At 39.1% G+C, this 22,302-nt stretch overlaps 1 protein-coding gene across 8 annotated transcripts in view; it reads left to right on the forward strand.

Annotated features, from left to right (window-relative positions):
• The window catches only part of AMBRA1 (autophagy/beclin-1 regulator 1), a 168,121-nt gene that overhangs the window by 105,502 nt on the left and 40,317 nt on the right, over nucleotides 1-22,302 (forward strand). The gene's annotated exons all lie outside the window — the stretch shown is intronic.

Raw genomic sequence — 22,302 nt, forward strand, 5'->3', positions numbered from 1 at the left:
TACATAGTTTTTCTTTGCTATTATATTATTAGATTCCTCAAGTCAGATTTGTCTTCTTATTTCTAGTTCCTGGTGCTTCTGTTATAGCCTGTTATGCTAAAATTCAAGGGTTACATCCTGAGATATTCAGAGTAATAAAAAAATTCTGTAATAAAAACAGTGATTTCATTTGAGAAAAGAGAATTAGAAGCTAGAGAGGTCATCATACAGCAATATATTTTACCTAGGGCAAATTCAAGATATAGTGCAGCTGTATGTTATGTCAATATAAAACCTGAGCCAACAAGATCTGACAGTTGGTTAAATCTTCCTTCTCCTTTCCAGTGATGCATGGGTCTTGGGTCTTCCTTCCCTTTTTTAAAAACTACCAGAACACACAACTGACTGCACATTCTCATCACCTCTGTCACCTGTTCTTAGACTTGAGGAACCATTCAAAGAAGATGACACTTTTGCTTGACAACATTCCTTCATTCAACCAGTGTCTGGAGGCTTCCTGTGTACCTTGCCCCATCCTGTGCCCTGTGGGATATAGCAATCATGTTTTCTAAGTAAACTGAATGTTCCTGGTTTGCGATCAGATTCCTTTTCCCTAATTAATTTATTCGATTTAGGTTATAAAAATTTGCATTTAGGGCCCTCCCTGGTGGCGCAGCGGGTTAAAGCACAGCACTGAGAATCTAAAGCTGCTTCCGCATGAGTTCGACTCCCGCCTGCCCCGGAGGTGACCACATGGCGTGGCAGACCTCTCCTTACCCGCCCGCTGCTCCCCTCAGCAGTGTACTTCGTCAATCTGCCTGTTCTGCTCCCCACTCTGTCTCTGGTGAAGCCTCTCGCCGCCCCTGAGCCTCTGGCCTATACCCCAGTTCTGTATGAATAAATAAATAAATCTTTAAAAAAAAAAAAAATTTGCATTTAGGATAAATTCCTGTATTTACACATGATTATTGCCCAAAACATATTTATTGAATTAATTAATTCAGAACTGACCAAAATCTTTTCTCCATTCCTTACTTAGGTGACTTCGGAACTGGCTCAAATTTCTGAGACAGCTGGTTGAAAAATACACAGTTTAGTGTTTTAAGCAATAAAAAATTGTTTTTCTCTTGACAGTATTAACCTGCTCTCAGCTTCATCTATAAAAATGAGCTCATCGTTTTTTTTCTTCACAATGACTTATCACCTAAGCTAGCCCTCATTCATTTAGTCCTCATTCGTTTTTTGACTTCTTTTTTTATTGTGATATGCTCCACTTATAAAATTCACCTTTTCAAAGTGTATAATAAAGTGATTTTTAGAATAGTCACAGAGTTGTGCAAGTATCACCAATATGTAATTACATTACCCCCAAAAGAAAACTGACTTCTATTAGCATTCACTCACTAGCTCTCTCCTTTCACCTGTTCCTTGGCAACTCTTTCTGTCTCTGTAGATTTGCCTCTCCTGGACAGTTCAAGTAAATGTAGTCAGATAATACGTGGCCTTTTTGTGGACTTCTTTCACTTCAGTGTTTTCAAGGTCCATTTATGTTATATTTGTCGTTATAACATGAACTTTTATGACTGAGTAATATTCCGCTGTGTGAGTGCTACATTTTATTTATCCATTCTTTAGTTAATGGTCGTTTGACCTATTTCTACTCTGGCTATTATGAGTAATGCTGCTATAAAAATGTACATTCAAGTTTTTGTGTGGACATGATGATTCTAGTCATCATGGAACTATCCCTAGAAGTGGAATTGGTGATTACATAGTAACTCTATTTAACTTCTTGAAGAATTGGTCTATCAGACACTTTTTGGAAAGCTTTTCTGGCTTCTGTTTTTTTCTGTCTATCAGCTCCACTCCAACTCTTTTATTTATGTTGGTCTTTTTCAGTTTTCTGAGTTGTCACATTCATGGAAATAATTTAGACATTTTCATAATTTTTTTTCCACTTTGGATGATCCACAGCTATTTTATATTTAACTCATCAAAAACAAACTTTTCTATAATATTCTATGTCTCCTTGATTTTACTACTTCCATGACCATTCTTCCTTACCCACTGGCTTGTATGTCTTAAGTGGGTTATTACTCCTTCTAGTCTACCCTATATTCTGTTCCTCGCTGTGTTCAGGTGATTCATCTGTAATGGAACCTCTCCATTGTTTCTTCCTTTCTCTTATTAATTCTAACCCTGATTCTGGCCATCATCATGTTGTAGCTGCCCTAACTGGTGTCTTCCGGCCTCTAAAATACTTGTCAGCTTACTCTTCCTAAAATGTGGCAAGAGAGCTCTCTGGTAAATACTATAGAATGAATGTGTGTCCCAAATCCCCTCCTAAACAACAGTAAAGGAGCGCGTGTGCGTGTGCGTGTGTGTGTGTGTGTGTGTGTGTGTGTTCCCCTCCTAAACAACAGTAAAGGAGCGTGTGTGTGTGTGTGTGTGTGTGTGTGTTTGTTTTGTCAAAGAGAATTTGAAAAGGAAGGTGATAACTAGCAAGTGATAAAGTTTTCTCCAAAAGAAACAAAATCTTATATGGAAAGACATGTAAATTTATCTGTTTATTCCTCTGTGCTGTTGATGTTGGGTGTGGTTGCAAATTATTAACATCTTTTAGCATACAAATGTTACATAACTATTTTCAAAGGATGGGGAGGAAAGAGGTTAGAAGAAATCTATCATCATAGGAAGGTGATAGATAATGTTTAAAATTTAAGAAGTTGTAATGGTATAAATATGACAGCTAATTATCAGAAGAAAACCAGCTGAAAGACTTAATGAGTAATTGCTTCTGGAGAACAGAAATCAAGGGACCGTGGTGGGCAAGAGGCTACTGTTTAATTTCATCCACCTTGTAATACTCTTTTCACTTAAAATTATGTGTATGTAGCACTTTGATAACATTTAAATTTAATTTTTCCACTTTGTAATTCCCTTACTTAAACAACTTCAAAGGATTTCTGTTTGCACAAATGGAAGATTTCTCTTTTCTGCCTGAGTTATATATCTTCTTAATATGTATTTTTGCTTCCCACTAAACTGTATTAACCCTTGAACACTGAGTCATTTTTAGACTCTTTCTACCCTGTATCATTCTCATCCATTTCTCCTCTCCAAGACCTTCTTCTTTCTTTCTTTCTAAAGCTTCTGGTCTCCCCTCCCCAAGTCCAGTGACCCCTCATGAATAGCTCCAGTTGTCTGTATCACCCACTACACACTTTGCAGTGCCTTTTCTTGTTTGTAGTGTGTTTGATGTCAGTCTTAGCTTCCCAACTGGATTATAGGCCCCTTCCAAGCAAGAACATATTATTACCATCTTTATACATCTTCTGCAATGCTATGTTTGATAGATATCTGTTTAATATTCAGTTATCTCTCAGCCATCAAAAAGCTTTCTGTTTTGAGATCTGCTCTTTATTCTAGGCATGTCTCAAGACTCCTTTGAGTACTTTGGTCTAAAAATTTTCTATCTTTGTCAGACTTAGTGAGGTTGAAAGGCCAAGATTTTATCTGTATGGTGGTGATACAGTTGTTGGTTGGCACAGTGCACTACTTGTATTTACAGAACATAATATGGACAATATCTAGTTTCTCAAACACTGTGGACATTTAAACATTTTAAAAGTTTTGGATTATTTGAGAAAAATGCTAATTTATTGTTAGCAACTCCACTGTGGGGATTTATGAACCTTTTCTCTTGTCTCATGATCTTCTGCAGTGCAAAGAGCTAAGTAAAAGCAAAAATAAGTAAACCCCATACTGTTTCTCTTTAAACTGTCTAAACACAGTCTCCTGGCTTTACACATGCCCTGGAGTGTCTTCATCAGTCTAGCCCACTGAGCGAGACAGTGTGATCTTAAATGTGTAGGGCACTAGTTCTTAATCTTTTAGCAGTCACCAAACTCTGTGAAAAGGTGTGTTAAAGGCTTAGGCTCGACCCTCAGGGGAAAAAATGCGTGTTCATAACTGTTTTCAAGTTTGCCCAGGATTTTGGTCTTATTTGGCTACAATAAGATCAACAGAGGAAGAGATGATTGCCACTAAACATACTGTGTTACTGGTAGTCCCTAGCCCAGAGCGACGCATCATGCCACACAGGACAGCTGGGGGGAGTATGGCGCTTGGGGGGAGGTCAGGAGAGCTCAATGGAAAGAACTCTTGTTGGGGATTTAGGCAAAGGAGTGGGTGAAGGATATATCAGTCAGATAATTGAAATAGGACTATGAGGTTATCTCTAGTTGTCTCTAGTTCTGGGGTAACTTAGGCCTGAGGAACTACTGCTTTGATAGGTGAGAGTTAAATACAGACAATGACTAGGGCTACGGCCTCTGGTTTGGTTTGCTTGCTTAGAGGCAGTTTATTTGCTATCTCTAGGAATTAGCTAATCTCAGAAGGGGCAGTCCACAAAGCCTCAAAATTGTCAAAGCAGTATAAAATACAGAAGACAGACACAATACAGTAATATGCAGTTTTATTGGCTTTTCCAGGGGGCTCTTGAACCATCTGAAGCCTGTCTGTAGACCCAAGTTAAAAAACCAGCTTGGGCTTTGGGAGCTCGGTGCCTTTGCATGCAGTATTGAATATATCTCTTCATAAGAAAGTCTGTAGTTAGTTTATCTATTAAGCTAAGAGGATGTAGCAACTGCTCAATTTTTTATGATAAAGCTTTTCTTTCTTTTGTCTTTTATACTAGGAGCTTATTTGTGGGTATTTTGTGCCAAGAGGGATAAGCTTGCATTCCCTAATTGCTGCATCAAGTCTGTGCTCACAGGGCGTCCTGATGACATTTTAAATACATGGAAATTTTTGAATGCATGAAAACGTCTGGTGCTGATTCTATGCTGCATTTTTGCTCTGGCACCTGCTCCTCTCTTCTTGGAGTTTATCCCATTGCCTAATTCTGTACATTGTCTCCAACCCTCTCATTAAGCATTGTTGGAAATTTTGCTTTTTAACCTCAGCATCCCTGCTTATATTTTGAACAGAAACAGAACCGTCCTGACTACTAGGCATTTCCTCGAGTGAAAAGCTTCCTATCTCGCCTTTTCTGACTTTTCAGAGCATGAAATGGCTGTGCTAATCCTGTTGGCCTCAAGGCAAGAACCTTGGAGAGGCAGACAAAGAGGAGGGCTGTTCCCAGCTGGGATCTTCCAGAGAATAGAGGGAGAAAATTTTTGACATTGATACCAACATATAGTAGAGGATCTGCCACCCCTGCTTTGTTTTGGCTGTATTTATAAAGGAAATTCTTGGACTGTTGCCTTTCCCCAAAATTTTAGACCCCTGAGTGGTATACTGGGTAAATTTCCAGATGGTGGTATTGTCCTAGAGTTTCAGAAACCAAATAGAAAGGTGTTTGGGAATTCTGGAAATGTCCTTCTTCTGATTAAGTAGATATATCTCAAAGTCAAACATACTTAGTCTCCATGTCAACAAATTGAGTTGTAACTACTTTGTGCAAGATGCTCTCCAGAGCATAAGGACTGAGAGGTACTTACCACTCTCAGAGGGGTCTAAGATTGTCCTTCACATTCAAGGAACCCTTTGTTAGTGTGTTTACTAATATGGAGTTTTTGCATGCATTCTGTGAAAGATGATCAAACTCTTTCATATAAAAATGATAAAATCATGTTTGTCCTTCTTGTCAGAAGAATTCATTTATAATGTATTGTGGGATTTAGGTTCAAGGAAAGTGCCGAATGGCAACAGAGCAAGTATACTTGGCAGATTTGACTTGGACCTCCGGTGGACTGACTTTGGTGTCTGGAGTGAATAATGGTAGAGACTCCCACCTGGACAGAAGGGCGAGAGAGAGAGTGCAGAGGAGTATTACAGACTAGAGAAAGAAAATATTATGGGACTTACAAAGAGCAGGTGTTATCAGGTGAGTTTATTAAAGGAGAGAAGCAGGAGTCGAGCCAGAAGGACGTGCACGAGCAAGGAACAAAGTGGAGAATGAACTGAAGGGTACAGGCAGGTGGCTGAGGGCCTCGGACAGCAGACCAAGGACTTTAGTTCTGCTTAGGCAGTGAGGAACCATTGAAGCTTTTCAGCCAATGAGCAGCCCAATCAAACCTCTGCTTTTAAAAATAACCAGTCTGGCTTTGAAAGCTGGATCAGAGCAAGGAGAGAAGAGAGGAAGGTAGTTGCTGTAGGAAGGACGAGGATCCATTGCTTAGTGTTGACTGCAAGATTATTTCATGGTGTTGCCCACACCCCAAAGGAGTTATGGAGCCATCTTGTGGGTGCCTTGCCTCCCTCAAGATGGGCGATGGAGCTACTGTGACGGAGGCGTGTGTGCCCCATACAAACGGGCTTACAGACAGGACAGCACCAGCAGATTTAGAGTTTCCTGAGAAATGCACATAAACAGCTCTGGCAAAAGGAAGAGTCCAAAACATATCTTAAGCTCCTTTTGCTTTTCCAAGTGAAACAGCTCCTTTCACTTTAAAACTCCTATAGAGTTCTGCTATAGGCCTTTCTCAGAAGTGTATCTAACCTGACATTAAAAATAAGCCTTTCTGGTCTTCAAGGAAAGATGTCAAGGCATCAAGATGGCATCTAAGAGAAAAACCTGGGCAGGACATCTGTTTGTACATTTCATCTATGCAGACAGACTGTTCCTAGAGTGAACCCAGAAAGCCCATGGCCTTCGAGTCTCCAGTTTTGTGGGGACCGTATGCCATTCATAGCTGCCTGCTGCATGGTTTCACAGTGCAGTAGCTCAGGCTTTCTGTGGTACAAACTTGAACATCAAGACTCAGGACATGTTTCTGTGGGCACATCCCCGTGTCAAGAATTCCAAGTAAATGGAATATGGCTATTTCTACCCATCTTCGTAATTTGGTGGAATGCCACATCCAGAGTATTTCACGCTAGCTAATTTCCTGCCTCTTCCATAGCGATATGCATCACTTCAATTGTGGGAACGCTTTTAGTGGTCTTTCCTTTGTGTCTCCCTTGCTTGTCTACTCTCTTCCTAGCTAGCCCCCTTCAAATGAGTGAGAATTTTTTTAAGATTTAAATTTATTTATGCGTGTAAGAGCTGGGGTGTAGGGCAGAGGTGCAGATGGTGAGCGAATTCGCCAGAGATAGAGTAGGGAGCAGAACAGGCAGATCGACTGAAATACACAGGACAGGTCAGCTGCGCCATGTCGGTCAGCAGCATGGCTGGGGATCAGACTGGCTTGCAGTGGCTGGTGATAGCTTGATAGCTGAGACTTTAACAAAACCCTGTACTACCGGGAAATCCCCCACCTCAATTTTTAAAAAACAAATCACTTCAGAAGAAGTTGAAATTCTTTCTGAACTCCTTAAATATATTTCCTGCTTTATATAACGATAACCCCTATCATGAATTTGGTTTATATAATTGTAGTCCATCAATTTGGTTTGTAACATTGTATCTATTCTTAATATTATTAGTAAAATATCACTGTTTTACTTTTTGTGAGTATATAAATGGTATCATATATAATTTTATTTCTTAAAACTCAATATAATCTTATTACCAATTTACATTGACATAGTTTAATTGATTTTGTTTGTTCCTTTTATTTGTTGCATAATATTCTAGTATTCAGTTGTACTACCTCATTATTTGCTTAGTGATGAACATGAAACCAATTTTTAGTATTACAAAATTCCTTGAACTTTGTTGACACATCTCCTGTCTAAATATGCAGTGTGATTTCTAAGCTATTTACCAAAAGTTGGAATTGTTCTGACTTATTTTTAGTCACATTGCACAGACTCACTGGCAAAGACATAATCCTCTTACTTCATAGCCGTCTGAAGACCATCTCAGAATTGAAATTCTGATGGCTACTCAGTGAAAATGGAAACTTAAGGTTTGTAAATTATATTGCAAGCCGAGGACCAAGGATTTTTTCTCAAGTCCACCAACTAGTTAGCCTCATGGAACAAATAAATATGTATATGTTGAATAAGGTAATATTAAATAGTAAAATGTGTAGTTTTAATAGGTCATTATAAAGTTAATTGCACTCTTCCTGTCCTTCCTTTTGAAATTTGTAAAATAATACAGTCATTGTAAATAATCCAGATAATTAAAAAATACTATGAAAAGTTTAAATCACTCCTTATTATTCATCCCCAGTGCCATTCCTCAAGGGTTTATTGGCCTGGAATGGTTCTTTCCTAATTTTTTTCTATACACAATCAAATATTTACACCTATATATTTTTCTTCATTTTAAAAAATAGAAGTGGGGTCATATAGAACAATATTATCAACTGCATCTTTTTGTATCAGTGCATATAGATTCTACCTTACTCCTTTTTTGTTGTTGTTGTTTAATTACTAGTTTGAAACTTTTATTTAAAAGATTTATTTTTTGTATGCAAGAACTGGGGTACAGGCCAGAGGTGCGGGGGTGGGGTGTGTGAGAGGACTCACCAGAGACAGAGTGGGAAGCAGAAAAAGCAGATCGACTGAAATATACTGGTGAGGGGAGCAGCAGGCGGGCCAAGAGAGGTCTGCTATGCCATGTGGGTCAGCTCCCTGGCCAGGGATCGAACTCGTGTTGCAGTGGCTATGGAAAGCTTCACAGTGCTGCACTCCAACTTGTTGCGCCACCAGGGAGGGCCTTACTGTTACTCCTTTTAATGACTGTTGTTCCATAGATAATTAGACATAGTTTATTTGACTGTTTTCCTTTTGATGGAAATCTAGTTTAAAGACAAGCTTCTTTTGTAAATTTTAACTGCTTAGTGCTGTTCCTGCATGTATATATCTTACTGAAAATTCCCATAACATATGATTTGGTTCTTTATAATTCAAGTTGTACTAATAACAGATACTGGTAATAAAGACTGTCTGGTATATATCTTCTCACTGGTAGAAAGAACAGTTTATATAAGGCTGGCAATAACATTCCTTGTAGTTCCCATTAGTGCCCTTTACCCTTGTACATTTTTCTGCATACTAACAGTTTCTAATGCTCATGACTGCTTAGTATTGAAAATGTGAGTGAGAAGCTGGCCCCCTCTCAGGGAGTTCACTATCTTAAGGAAGAAAATGCTATGCAGTACCAGCTGCTATATGTAAAGAATACAGACATGTGAAATCAAAACAAACTGACTTAGATAGTCAGGTAACCTAAAAGATAACAGATGTTTTGTGTTAGGGCAAGAATTTCTCTCTGATTCAGAAAAGTTTCCTGGAGGAGGTGAGGGTTGGTTGGGTGTTTGGTGTTGTTTTTTTTTTTTTTTTTAAGGTTTAAAGAGTGAAAGCCTAATCTAGATTGCTGTCTAGCTTCCAGGTGCATCCTTTTTAGCAGTGTCTCAATATAGGACTCATTAACAATGCTTTTCACTCTGTGCCTAGTATTAATGTCTGAACAGTGGGTTTGAATGAGAAACTATTTCAATTTAGTTATCTTTATGTGACAAGTGTTGTTCTCAAACGGTAGGGCATGTACAAGTTTTCTGAGCAGTTTGTGGCCTGAAGCACCCATTCGCCATGCTCTCTCCCACTTACTTTTGCTATATCTTTCTGCTAGTTGGTACCTGTATTGAGAACAAGGGTCTGGAATTTGTCTTTTCCATCTTAGGGTCTAGAGGAAAAAACCTTGCTAAGCCAGTTAACACAGTATCTTTTTGAATGTCTTAGAGGATTGTAGTTACTAAGATTTTTGTCAGAGCAGTATCAGAATGTGGTCTTTTATAAAAGTTTGAACCATTTTCTAGATTGCTGCCACCACATGTATTAGCAATTACATTTTATTAACAATTACTAAACTTTTGACCTTAGTGAAAAAGACCTAGTGTTTTTACAAAAACTAAATTATCTGGGCGCTTTATCTTAACGTTATGAGTCCCAAAATACACAGTATTTTTCTGTGTCTACTCGTGAGAAACCTGTAAGAGTGAACATTTCGTAAACATTAACTTCATTCCAAAATGAACGTAAACTTAGTAGTCAGGACTGAGTAATAATATTCTGTATTCTAATCTGACTTCTCCTTTGCCCTCCAAGCCAAAAGTCTTCTTGGTTAGCTGTTAGCACTGAGCTTTTCTGTGCCTGACTAAATAGTAATGCACAGCAACAATTGCAGTGAAGTGACACCAAGCTTTCCTTGGAACGTCGAAGTCTTATTTAAGCAGAGTGAGCCTGACTCTGAATTAGTTTCTCCGTTTTAGGGGTGCTGTGCTGTCCCCTCTCCGAGCAGGCTGGCCTTTTCCCCAAATGTTGGCCCCCATCTGACTCAGCTGGGTAATACTGTGCCCTGAAGTGTACAGGTGTGATTTGACAGGAGCTTTTCACCCTTTACAAACTGGGCCCCCTAATGAGAATGTAGGCTCATAGAGCAATAATTCACGTGTAGGTGGCCTGTAAGGAAAGTTTTAACAAAAGAGTTGGTTAAGAAGCTGATTTATTTTCTTGCTTTAACTCTCTTGTCATGTGCTGAGTGGGGGCGGAAGAGGAGGGGAGGGCGGGGAATGGTGCTGCTGAAAGCATTTATCTTCGTTTCTGCCATCTCCCAGTGTTTATTACTCTGTGATCGACAGATGAGGAAAGCTGCCAGTCAAACCCACGTTCAGCACATTTCTATTTCCCTTCATTGCAGAATTTAGGCTTTTGAAATCAGCATCCTCTTTGTAGCAATAAAGGTCATTTCCCTCCTGCTGCTGACAAGTCCAAGACCCTCTGGTCCAGTTCCACTCAGTTATGCTTCCACCAAACAATAAAAACTGCAGGAGCCTCAGCAATTTAAAACAAGTGATTGGTGAGAGCTATTCAATGTTTGAGTCAGTCAGTCGCTCTCTTTTTTCTCTCTCTACCTCTTCCTGTCTTAGTCCTTTCCCCACCTTTCCCCTCTCACTCTACCCTTAGGCTGCTGAGACACCCCCCTAAGCAGCTCCATCTTGGCTGAGGCACCCCCCTAAGCAGCTCCATCTTGCAACAGTGAGGGGATGGCAGCTCTCCTGACTTCTTTCCAGGCTTCACCCAGGGACCCGCCCATGCCAGTGACCTCCCAACAGCAGAGGTTGATGAGTCCTAAATAGGAAGTGCCAGGTTGTGGGGGATGTGGAGACAGTAAGTTTTGATGACGATAGTCACCTGCATCTCTTCTGTCAGAGGTCTAGGCTTGGAGAAAATTCCAGCCTGGTGGGAATGACTGCTAGGGTTTTTTTGTTTTGTTTGGAGTTTATTTTTTCCTTCCACTTCCCTTGAATTCTGTAGGCTTGGGGATGCTGTTCCTAATAATTTTTCAGTGTATTCTTGTGAGCTTATTTGTTTTGTCTTAAATAATGTTTGTGGGTGGGATAAGGGTAATGGTATTCATTTCTTTGAAAATGGATGTTCTGCTTTCATATTACTTGTTCCAATTTAATCATTAGTGTAAATGTAGATAATTGCTTCATTAGGATATACATATATTGAAGAAGGACAGCTCTACATAATTAAGATGAAAGTGGGCCTCAGCCCCTTCATCTACCCACAGAGGAATATCTTAGTCTGACTAGAGTTAGAAGGTTCCAGTGTCCTTCCCAACAGTGAAGATTAACCCTGAGTTTTAATGTGGTGGGAGGAAGGAATGAGGACCCAGTGAAGAGCCACTGACTCCCCTTGCTTCGGGTGGTGATATATTGATATATTACTGAACTCAAGGATATTCAATGCCGTGGGATTGAATCATTTGTGATCCCCGAGTCAAGAAGCATAGTAGTCTAATGGCAGCTTTACCACCCTCGGGCTTTCTGAAGCTCATTAGTTATAATAGTGTGAGTCCTATGCTCTGTTTGACCTTTTCAAATGATTTTCTCAGGCAAAAGGCTGTGCCTACCTAGAGGTCACATTCTCCTATCAGATATAACTCCTTTTTCTGTAGATTTGAATATGACCGATTCATGTCTATGAAAGACTTTGTGTACATGCTATCTAGTTACATCTCTTCTTTCAAGAAATGTTAACTAGTATCCATATTGCATACTTCCCCCTTAAGAGACATCTAAAGTAGTCAGTTTCATAGAAAGAGAAAGTAGAATTGTAGTTCCCAAAGCCTGGGAGTGGAAGGGTTAACAAGGGAGTTGGTTTTTAATGGGTGTCAGGGTTCAGATTTACAAGATGAAAAAGCTCTGGAGATCTGTTTCATAAAAATGTGAATATATTTTAATACTAATAAGTTGAGTGATTAAAAATGGTCTTAAGATTGTAAATTTTATGTCGTATGCTTTCCATCGCAATTTTTTTAGAAGGCTATCACCAGATTCTTTGGGCTTCTTACCCTGGGTACGAAGGGGTTAGCCACTGTCTGGCCCTAATGCACATCAGGCTAACTGCTTCCTCCTCTTGGCATCTGAAAAAGCTTACTCCGCTATTGTCATCTGTTTGGGATGTTGTTTTGAGAAATTTTTTTATGAAGTTGTGATATATCGAAATATTTATTTCATAGCTGTTTCTTTTCCCTGGCTTGCACACTAGTTTGTATTCTAGGCATTTCTAATTTCCTCGTTGAGTTCTCAGACTTGTTTGTTTTGTTTGTCTCATCCAGTGCCGTTGACCTCAACAGTAGCCTAAAGTTCATGATTTGTATGTGAACTAATGCTACACTTATTCTTCAGAGCAGGAACTTTGGAACTTTATGGAGTTTATTGGACAATAAAATTACTTTGGTGTAGGGGCCCAAATTCTTTTAAAGACACATAGTTGTTCATGTCTGTATCTACAAGATATTTACCCTTCAATCTGTTAACTATATTCTAACTTACATTGTGTAATGACTGATCTAAAGATCAGTTAAAGTAACCAATAGAGTAGTTATTAAACCATCTAAATCTAATAGATTGCACTTTACTCAGAACATTTTCTATGTCAGAATAGATACCCTTTTGGTACCGTTTGGGGTTTTGTTTTTGTATTTTTTTTTATGTTTTAGTCTAAGGAAGAAGTGAAGACTTGATTTCAGCTATAGGTAATATGCTCACAATTGATTTTTTTAAGGTTTTTTTTTATGCATACAGAAATGGGGTACAGGCCAGAGGTGCACAGGCAGTGAGAGGATACACCAGAAATAGAGTGGGGAACAGAACAGGCAGATCGACAAAGTACACTGCTGAGGGGAACAGCAGGCAAGATAAAAGAGGTCTGCTGCACCTTGTAGATCACCTCCAGGGCTGGGATTGAACTCTAAAACTGAAGCGGCCACAACTTGGCTTAGCTTCTCAGTGCAGTATTCCAACCCACTGCACCACCAGGGAGGACCTCACAATTGATTTTTTTTTTTTTTTAACGTTTTCCTTCCAGAAGAAAGAGTTCTGTGTCTCTGAGAGTTTTATGATTGCTGGGTTCCATGCAGTTATTTTTCTTTAAATGGAAGCAATTCTTATATAAGCCTGTGGTTCAGTTTTTAACATATAATGGAACATTACACAGCCACTTAAAGGAATTGAAATCCTGTTATATGCTACAACATGGATAAACTTTTAAAACATTATATACCAAATGAAAGAAGCCAGGCACAAGTAATGTCCACGTATTATGTGATCCCATTTGTATGAAATGCCCAGGAGAAGCAAAACAATAGAGACAATAAATAGACTGGCAATTACCTAGGACTAGGGCGAGGGTGGGAAAAGATGGAAGAGAATGGCTGCTGATAGATAATGTATTAGGGGAGGAGTGATGAAAACATTCTATATTAGAGAGTAGTGATGGTTATTATAAAATTGATTTTGATAAGTTGCATAATTATGTAAATACACAAAAACACTTTTACGTAGGCGAGTCTTATTGTATATGAATTATGTCTCGATTAGCTTTTATTTTTAAGAAAATAAACTATATATAGTGTGATCATCTTCTTCTATGTCAAAACCCTAATCCACTAAGAGAAAAGTTGGTATGCTTCTGTCCTTGGAGAAAATCTTGTTATATGTCATCAGGGAGTCTTACTGATCTGTAGGCTATAGAATAACTGACTGAACTTAGCTGAGATTTTTTTTTTTTAATGGTGATAAGGTGACAAAGTGAGTATGACAAAGTGCTTAGTTTACACCCCCTTCTTAGAACAGATTTAAAGGCTGCATTTGAATGAAGCTTTCTGGAAAGTATTCTTCCTTGGATGCTATTCAGTATACAGTTAGAGAAGGATGCTTTTTATGTCCAAATAATTCTGCATTATATTGCTCTCAGAATTAGTTTTCTCAGCTTAGCTTATTAATTTACAAAGAGCTTAGACATCAGTAAGCGAAAAACTTCAACAAAAGTAAAAATACATATAAGATGTGGGTAGCCAGGGCACACCAAAAGGGTGAGCCAGAAACCAAAAATATACTTATCACTAGCAAAAAATAGATGCTATTTTTTCACAAATTTACCCAAAATTATGTTGAGTAGTATTTCTTTTTTTTTTTTTTTAAAGATTTATTTATCTGTGCATACAGAACTGGGGTACAGGCCAGAGGCTCAGGGGCAGCAAGAGGCTTCACCAGAGACAGAGTGGGGAGCAGAACAGGCAGATCGATGAAGTACACTGCAGAGCAGTGGCGGGTCAGAAGAGGTCTGTCTCACCATGTGGTCACCTCCTGGGCAGGCGGGAATCAAACTCATGTGGAAGTGGCTTTAGCTTCTTATTGCTGTGCTTTAACCCCGTTGTGACACCAGGGAGGGCCAGTATTTCTTTTTTTAAAGATTTATTTATTTACACATACAAGAACAGGTGCGGGGGATGGGAGTGAGAGATCTCACCACAGGGTGGGGAGCAGGACAGGCAGATACACTGAAATACACTGGCGAGGGGAGCAGTGGGCAAGTCAGGAGAGGTCTGCTGCACCACGTGGGTCAGCTCCCTGGCCGGGACAGAACTCAAACTGCAGTGGCTGTTGATAGTTTCGTGGTGCTGGGCTTACCCTTGCGCCACCAGGTAGGGCTGGGTAGTATTTCTTAGTAATAGTTGCATTGAGAGAGAACTCACATACCTGTAGTACACTTACTAAAGAATAAAATGACTTTTAATACAGAGAGCTGTATGACTGTTGCCACTATATGTACATTTCAGAACACTTTTATTGCCTTCTAAAAACTCTCATCCTTACTAGTAGTCACTTCCTCTGTCCTCTTTCCATTCCCTGTCCCTCTCCAGCTCTAGGCAACCACTACTGTATGTTTTCCTTGTTAATTTTGTGAGTCTAAACATTTCAAGTAAATGGAACCACATTTTTTTGACTGTCTTAGAAAATTTTCCAAAAGTTGATGAGTTGTTGGGTTGGACCTGCCCTATCATTTCTAGTCTCAATTCTACTGACCAGTTAGCAAGCTGCTTCTTGGTCCCAGGCTGGTGCGTGTGTGCACCCCGGTCACTTTCCTGTGTGTCTTCCCCATAGCTGCAGAGTCAGAGATGGCCATTCTGAATAAGGAAGCCTCAAATGGAACAGATTTTTTTACAGGACTGAAATATAATTTAATCGTTTCCTTCTTTGTAACTTGCCCTCCTTTACCCTCCCAAATTAGCTTTTCTGATAGATTTGCTAATGATTCCCATTGTTCTGTATTTTCACTGTACTGTTGAATCATACTCTTCATTTTCCTGCTCTAAGAACAGATCTTAGAGTCTAAAAAACTGTTTTAGATTCTTAATTCTCCTTTCTAAGTAACAAAAGAGAGGAGTCTGAGGGAAGCAGAGGCAGAGGTGCAGATAGGCTATCAGCTTTGAAGAGCTACCATGTATCTGTTGTGCCTATGAAGATTTTATCCTTAGACTCATTCTTGACATTTCTGGCCTACAAGTTGACTTGACTCCAAGAATAAGACTTGACAGCTTTGTTGTTTTCTAGTGATTGACCAGAGTCATTAAATTTAAGCTTCTTCTCACCCCCACCCCTTGTTTTGTCTTAACTCAGAATAATCCTTATTGACTCTTTGGCTCTGATGTGCCAGATCGCTTTGATTAGAAAGCAAACCACAGTGATTTTCTACTGTTTTCACATGAGTGAGGATCTTGGTTTGTCTTTTTTTCTTTCTCTCTGTTAAATTAATACATGTTTTAGGTATTAGGTTTACAGAAAAATGTACAGAAAATTTCCTATATACATCTTCCCCTCCATACATCCCTAATTCCCTCACCATCCACATGCTGCACCAACAATGACACATCATTATCACACAGAGCCCATAGTTTGCATTAAGCTTCTTTTGGTGGGGTTAATTCTGTGGGTTTTAACCAACATATGGTGACATCTATTCCCCATTTTAGTGTCATACAAAATGGTTTCATTCCCCAAAAACTCTTTTTGTATTCCATCTGTGCATTTCTCCTCCCCTTCACCCCCTAGATCCCCAGCCCCCAACAACCACTGATTTTTTCATTGTGTCCAACTTTCGCCTTTTCCAGAGTGACATATACAGTTGGAATCTTAAAGTATGTAGCTTTTTGCTTCTTTCCTTTAATCATGTGCATTTCAGTTTCCCCCGTGTTTTTGGAGTTGAGTAATATTCCATTGTGTGGATGTACCATAGTTTATTTACCTTTTTTTCCACTAAAGGATATCTTGTTCGCTTCTAAGCTTTGGCACTTATGAATAAAGCTGCTATCAGCATCAGTGTGTAGGTTTTTGTGTGGACATACACTTTCAGTTTACTTGGGTAAATACCAAGGAGCATGATTGCTGCATCATATGGTAAGAGTATGTTCAGTTTTGCAAGAAACTGCCAAACTGTCTTTCACTGTGGCTGTATCATTTTGCATTCCCACCAACAATGAATTAGAGTTCCTCCTCTTGTTTCACACCCTCTTCAACATTTGGTATCATCAGTGTTTTGGATTTTAGCCATTCTGATAAGCGTGTACTGGTTTCTCATTATTGTTCTAATTTGCAGCTCCTTAATGAGGAAGGATGTTGAGTATCTTTCATATGTTTGTTTGCCATCTGTGTATCTTTGGTGAAATGTCTGTTCAGATCCTTTGCCCATTTTATAATCAGGCTGTTTTTTCACTGTTGAGTTTTAAGAGTTTTTTTAATATATTTTGGAAACCATTTATAAGAATTTTTTTTTTTTAAAGATTTATTTATTTGTGCATACAGAACTGGGGTACAGGCCAGAGGCTCAGGGGCGGTGAGAGGCTTCACCAGAGACAGAGTGGGGAACAGAAGAGGCAGATCAACGAAGTACACTGCTAAGGGGCGCAGCGGGCGGGTCAGGAGAGGTCTGCCGCGCCATGTGGTCACCTCCGGGGCAGGCGGGAATCGAACTCATGCGGAAGCGGCTTTAGCTTCTCAGTGCTGTGCTTTAACCCGCTGCGCCTCCAGGGAGGGCCCAGATAAGAATTTTGCAGAGGTTTTCTCTCAGTTTTTTGCTTGTCTTTTCATTCTCTTTTAACGGAGTCTTCAAAGAGGAAGTTTTTTAATTATAATGAAATCAAATTTGTCAATTTTTTCTTTCGTCAGTTGTGCTTTTCTTTGTCAGTTGTGTTGTATCATCTAGATGTTTCCTATGTTGTTTCCTAGAAATGTTATGGCTTATGTTTTACTCCTAGGTCTGTGATCCACTTTGAATTAAATTTTGCATAAAGTATGATGTTTGTGTCTAGATTTTTTTCTTTTTGCATGTAGGTGTCCAGTTCTTTCAGTACCATCTATGGAAGACACCCTTCTGTGTTGAATGGGCTTTGTATGAGTTTACTTCTGGCCTTTAATTCTATTCCATTAATCTATTTGTTTATTCTTTCACCACTGTTATATTCTCTTGATTATTGTAACTTTATGATGAGTCTTGAAGTCAGGTAATTTCAGGCCTCCTATTTCGTTCTCTCTTGTATTATGTATTGGCTAGCTCTCTCGCCTTTCTAGACAGATTTTAGAATCAGTTTATAGTATTCACAAAGTCATTTTCTGGAATTTTGACTGGGACTGCATTAAATCTCTAGATCCAGATGGAAAAAATTGACATCCTAATAGAATTGAGTCTTCCTACCTATAAACATGGACTATCAAACCAACATTTATTCAAATCTTTTGTGTGTTTTTATTTAATCAGAGCTTTGTGGTTTTCATCACATAGATCTCTTACACTCTTTGTCAGATTTATACCTAAGTATTTCATTTCCTTCCTCCCTCCTTGCCTTCCCTTCTCCACCCTTTTTTGGTGCCAGTATAAATGGTATTGCATCTTTTATTTCAGATTCCAGTAGTTCATTTGTTAACTGCTGGTATATAGGAAAACAGCTGACGTTTTGGATATTAATCATATACCCTGTGACCTTGAAATAATCTCTTAATAATTTATTGTTTGATTTTCTGGGATATTTTATACATAGATGGTCATGTCATATGGGAACAAAGACAATTTTTTTTCATCTTCTCTAGTCTGTATATCTTTAAATTACCTCTTTTTGTGTGTGTGCCTTATTGCATTAGCTGGGATTTCCAATACAATGTGGAGAAGAAGTGTTAAGTGGAGACAATCCTGGAGGAGAAGTACATAATTTTTCACCATTAAGTTTAATGTTAGTTGTAGGTTTTCTGTAGACTTTATCAAGTTGAGAAAGTTCTCCTCTTCCTAGTTTGCTGATAGTTTTATCATGGATAGATGTTAGTTTTCTCAAATGCTTTTTCTGTACCTATTGATTTTTCTTTATTCTATTATCATGATGGATTATATTGATTCAAATGCTAAACTAGCCTTGCATAGCAGGGATAAACCCTCCTTGCCCATAGTGTGTCATCTATTTTTTTTTTTTTAATGCATACAAGAACTGGAAAGTAGGCCAAAGGTGGGGTGAGTGAGAGGATTTCCCATAGACAGAGTGGGGAGCAGAACAGGTGGAACACTGCTAAGGGGAGCAGCAGGCAACACAGGAGAGGTCAGCTGCGCCATAGGTGGGGTCAGCTCTCAGGCCGCGTATCAAACTCCTGCCACAGTGGCTGGCAATAACTTGATAGTGCTGAAACTTAACTCCTTGCACCACCAGGGAGGCCCAGTTTTTTAAAACATTATTAGACTTGATTTGCTGATATTTTGCTAGTGCTTCTGTTTCTATAAGAGAGAGGCTGTAGGTTTCCTTCCTTCAGTGTTTTTGTTTTCAGTATTGGGATAACGCTGGGTTAGGAAGTAGTTCTGTTTCTTTTCTCTGGAAGAGTTTGTAAAGAATTGCCATAATTTCTTCCTTACCTGTTGGGTAGACTAGACCAGTGAATCCACATAGGCCTGGTGCTTTCTGTCCTGAGAGGTTGTTTTCTCTCTCTCTTTCTTTCTTAGTTAGCCTGATTGTAAGTTTATTGATATTATAGATCAGAGAACCAGTTTTTTACTTCATTGATTTTTCCCCCTCTGTTGATTTTCTGTTTTCAATTCATTGATTCTACTCTTTTTTTTTTCATTGCTTCTTTCCTTACTTTGAACTTAATTTGTCCTTTTTCTTGTTTCCTAAAATGGGATTTAAACTACTGATTTTTCGATCAGTCTTTTCTAATATTTGCATTGAGAGGGTATATTCTTTCTAAGCACTGCTTCGCTTACTCCCACAAAATTTAATGTCATACTTTCATTTTTATCTAATTCAAAATATTTTAGGACATCTCTTGAAATATCTCTGTTAAGCCATGTTTTATTTAGAATGCTGCTTTAGAATGCTGCTTTATCTCCAGGTATTTTGGAATTATCAAGTTATCTGATTCCTAGTTGTCTAGTGATAGATCTCACATGACTTTACTTTTTTTAAAATTTGTTACAGTGTATCTTCTGGCCCAGGATGTAGTCTTATCACGGCCTAGAATGTTTTTCAAGGAGAAAGTCACTGGAAAGTCTAGAGACCAGGACATTTGGCCAAAGAGAAAGTTAAGTACTTTCTCAGTCCCGTCATATTTTTTGGATTAGACCCTTAGATTACAGAGCTGTACATATAGAGAAAAAAATGTATTGCGGAGTTTATTTAAATGATTTTAATATTGGTGATTTATTAGACACTATTTGCCAACATTTTACATTTTTTTGTTTAGTAAGCTCTCTCATCAATCCTATAAGTTGTAGACATTATCAATACCCTTTTTACAGGTAGGGAACTGAATTTCAGAGAGATTACTTTATGTAAGATCTAAGGACATTCAAAATCAGGTCCATCTGATTTCACACTTACGTTCTCAGACACCATCCAGAAAACAGACAGTAAGCCGTAACGCCCAGTTTAGACTAGACTGTGATCCATGAGGGTTCGCTTAAAGAATAGGCTGCCATGCCTTTGATTAGATTCCTGCATAGCATGGATGAACCCACTTGCTCAGAGTGCGTCATCACCAGTGGTGCTTTCTCTAAGGGCTCCCAGCTTAGAGTGTGGGCTATGTTTATCTAACTTGGAACTGTGCACCCAGGGTTTCTGATCCCCAAGGAACATTGGGCAATGTCTGGGGACATTTTTGGTTGTCACAGCTAAGTCAGGGATGGTGTGCATCTAGTGAGTAGAGGCAAGAGATGCTACTAAGCAGCCAGTTAATGTACAAGGCCCTCCAACCCCCTAAACAAATAATTATCTGGACCAAAATAATTAATAGTGGAGGCTTAATCTGCCTTGTTTCAGTCTTTTATAATTGAGAAAAACCTTGATGCATTAGAAATCTCTCAGGATTTGGTGTTAGAGGCTAAATGCCTCCCATGAAAATACTCTGTAGTTCAGTTCACTAATACATTCTGACACATTTCTGTATCTTCAACCTAAGCCTACTAATTGGTTGGTGTTTTAAATGGTGTAACACCTTTTCTTCCTGATGTTTCTGAGAAACGGGCACAGCTGGCCTGCAGTCCTTACAGAGGAGAACCTGGTGACAGTGGTCTAGTCTGTCGGTGACAGTGGTCTAGTCTGTTGCTAGCATCTTTAGCTCCCTAGTCGATATTTACACACTGAAAACGGACTGTCCCTGGAACCAGGCTCCATTCCTCCTCAGCACTCCGGCACCACCGGCACCACCTCCCCAGTCTCTTCCACACAGTGAGACCATACATGCAATACTTTATTGCACAGCCATTCTCCAGAAGTCATACCTAGGGCATGGGCTGCGCAGGATGCTTCTGGAGCTGTGGGTTAGAGCCCTGATCATTTGTGCTCCCAGTTGCACATCCACAGCACTCCTAAAGCGTCTGGCATTTTCCTTCACTGTTTTTCTGTTTGTGGTGTACATCTTCTACCCCAGTTTTTAAGCTCCTAGAATATGGAGTTGTTTCTTCTATTTATTTTCTACCCTCTCAGCAACTAGCATTTTGTTCATCATATAGTGAGAAAATCAACTTACCTTCTTCTGTTTTGGGTAATAATGTTTTTCTGTTAAGTTAGAGCAAATGATATAGAACTAAAGTAATTTGAGAGAGACTAGTAGTCAATTGTGATGTCAATGATCTAGATAAGCAAGCCAGGGGAATAATTCATAAATTCAGTGGAATTGAGCCTGGATCTGAGTGAAATGAAATAATTCTTTCCAAGGAAGTGGTAGGCCTTGGAATTAAAAAAAGATTTTCATTGTCAGTGGAGTCTAGAAACATCAAGAAAGTTTTCATTTAGAAAATTTTATACTAGCTTACCCTCCTCGTAACAGCAAAGTTTAGCCAAAGTTCCCAAATCAGACATAATTATTATAAATTTTTCTGCAAAAATTAAAGTATAACTTTGCCTCATGTCATAAGACCCTCATTATCCATAAATGCTACCTTTCCCAGACCTTCAGGGAGACCTGGGGAGAGGGTAGAACTGTCTTTGAATCTGCAAAGATTTTTTTGGTGGTAGTGATTTATTTAGAAAGATATTTCTCAGCCTTTAGTTCATTATAGCCTTCCTAAAGTAATAGTTGTTTCTTTTTTGTTTTTCCCTAATTGTCCCCTCACGTGAAATTTTAATATCACAGACAATGGTAATTTGGAGGGAGCTATCAGTGGTACTCTCTAAGATTTCCCCATGCATCCTCCTCCCAACCAGTGTTTGTCCCATGTTGAGAATATATTACTAAGAAGTATCATGGTCTTGGAAATGAACTGTTATTTCTACCTTTCTTTACAAAATGAACCTGAGGCCTCTCTGGTGGTCTAGAGGTTATGTCTCAGAGCTACCACTACTATAGCTTGAGTTTGATCCCCGACCAGGGAGCTGATCCGCATAGGCACAGCAGGTCTCTCCTATTTGCTGCTCCCTTCAGTGTATTTCGGTATCTTCCTGTTCTGCTCCTTGCTCTGGCTCTGGTGACTCCTCACCCCCCCACCCCCAGTACCTCTGGCCTATACGTATACCCAGTTCTTCCATGCAACAGTAAGTTAAAAAGTAGTTTAAAAAATAAACTTGGACCCATGGGAATTACAATTGAAGTGAAAAAAAAA

This window comes from Condylura cristata, unplaced genomic scaffold (assembly GCF_000260355.1).
Source record: "Condylura cristata isolate star-nosed mole 26May11 unplaced genomic scaffold, ConCri1.0 scaffold00015, whole genome shotgun sequence".
Classification (NCBI taxonomy): domain Eukaryota; kingdom Metazoa; phylum Chordata; class Mammalia; order Eulipotyphla; family Talpidae; genus Condylura; species Condylura cristata.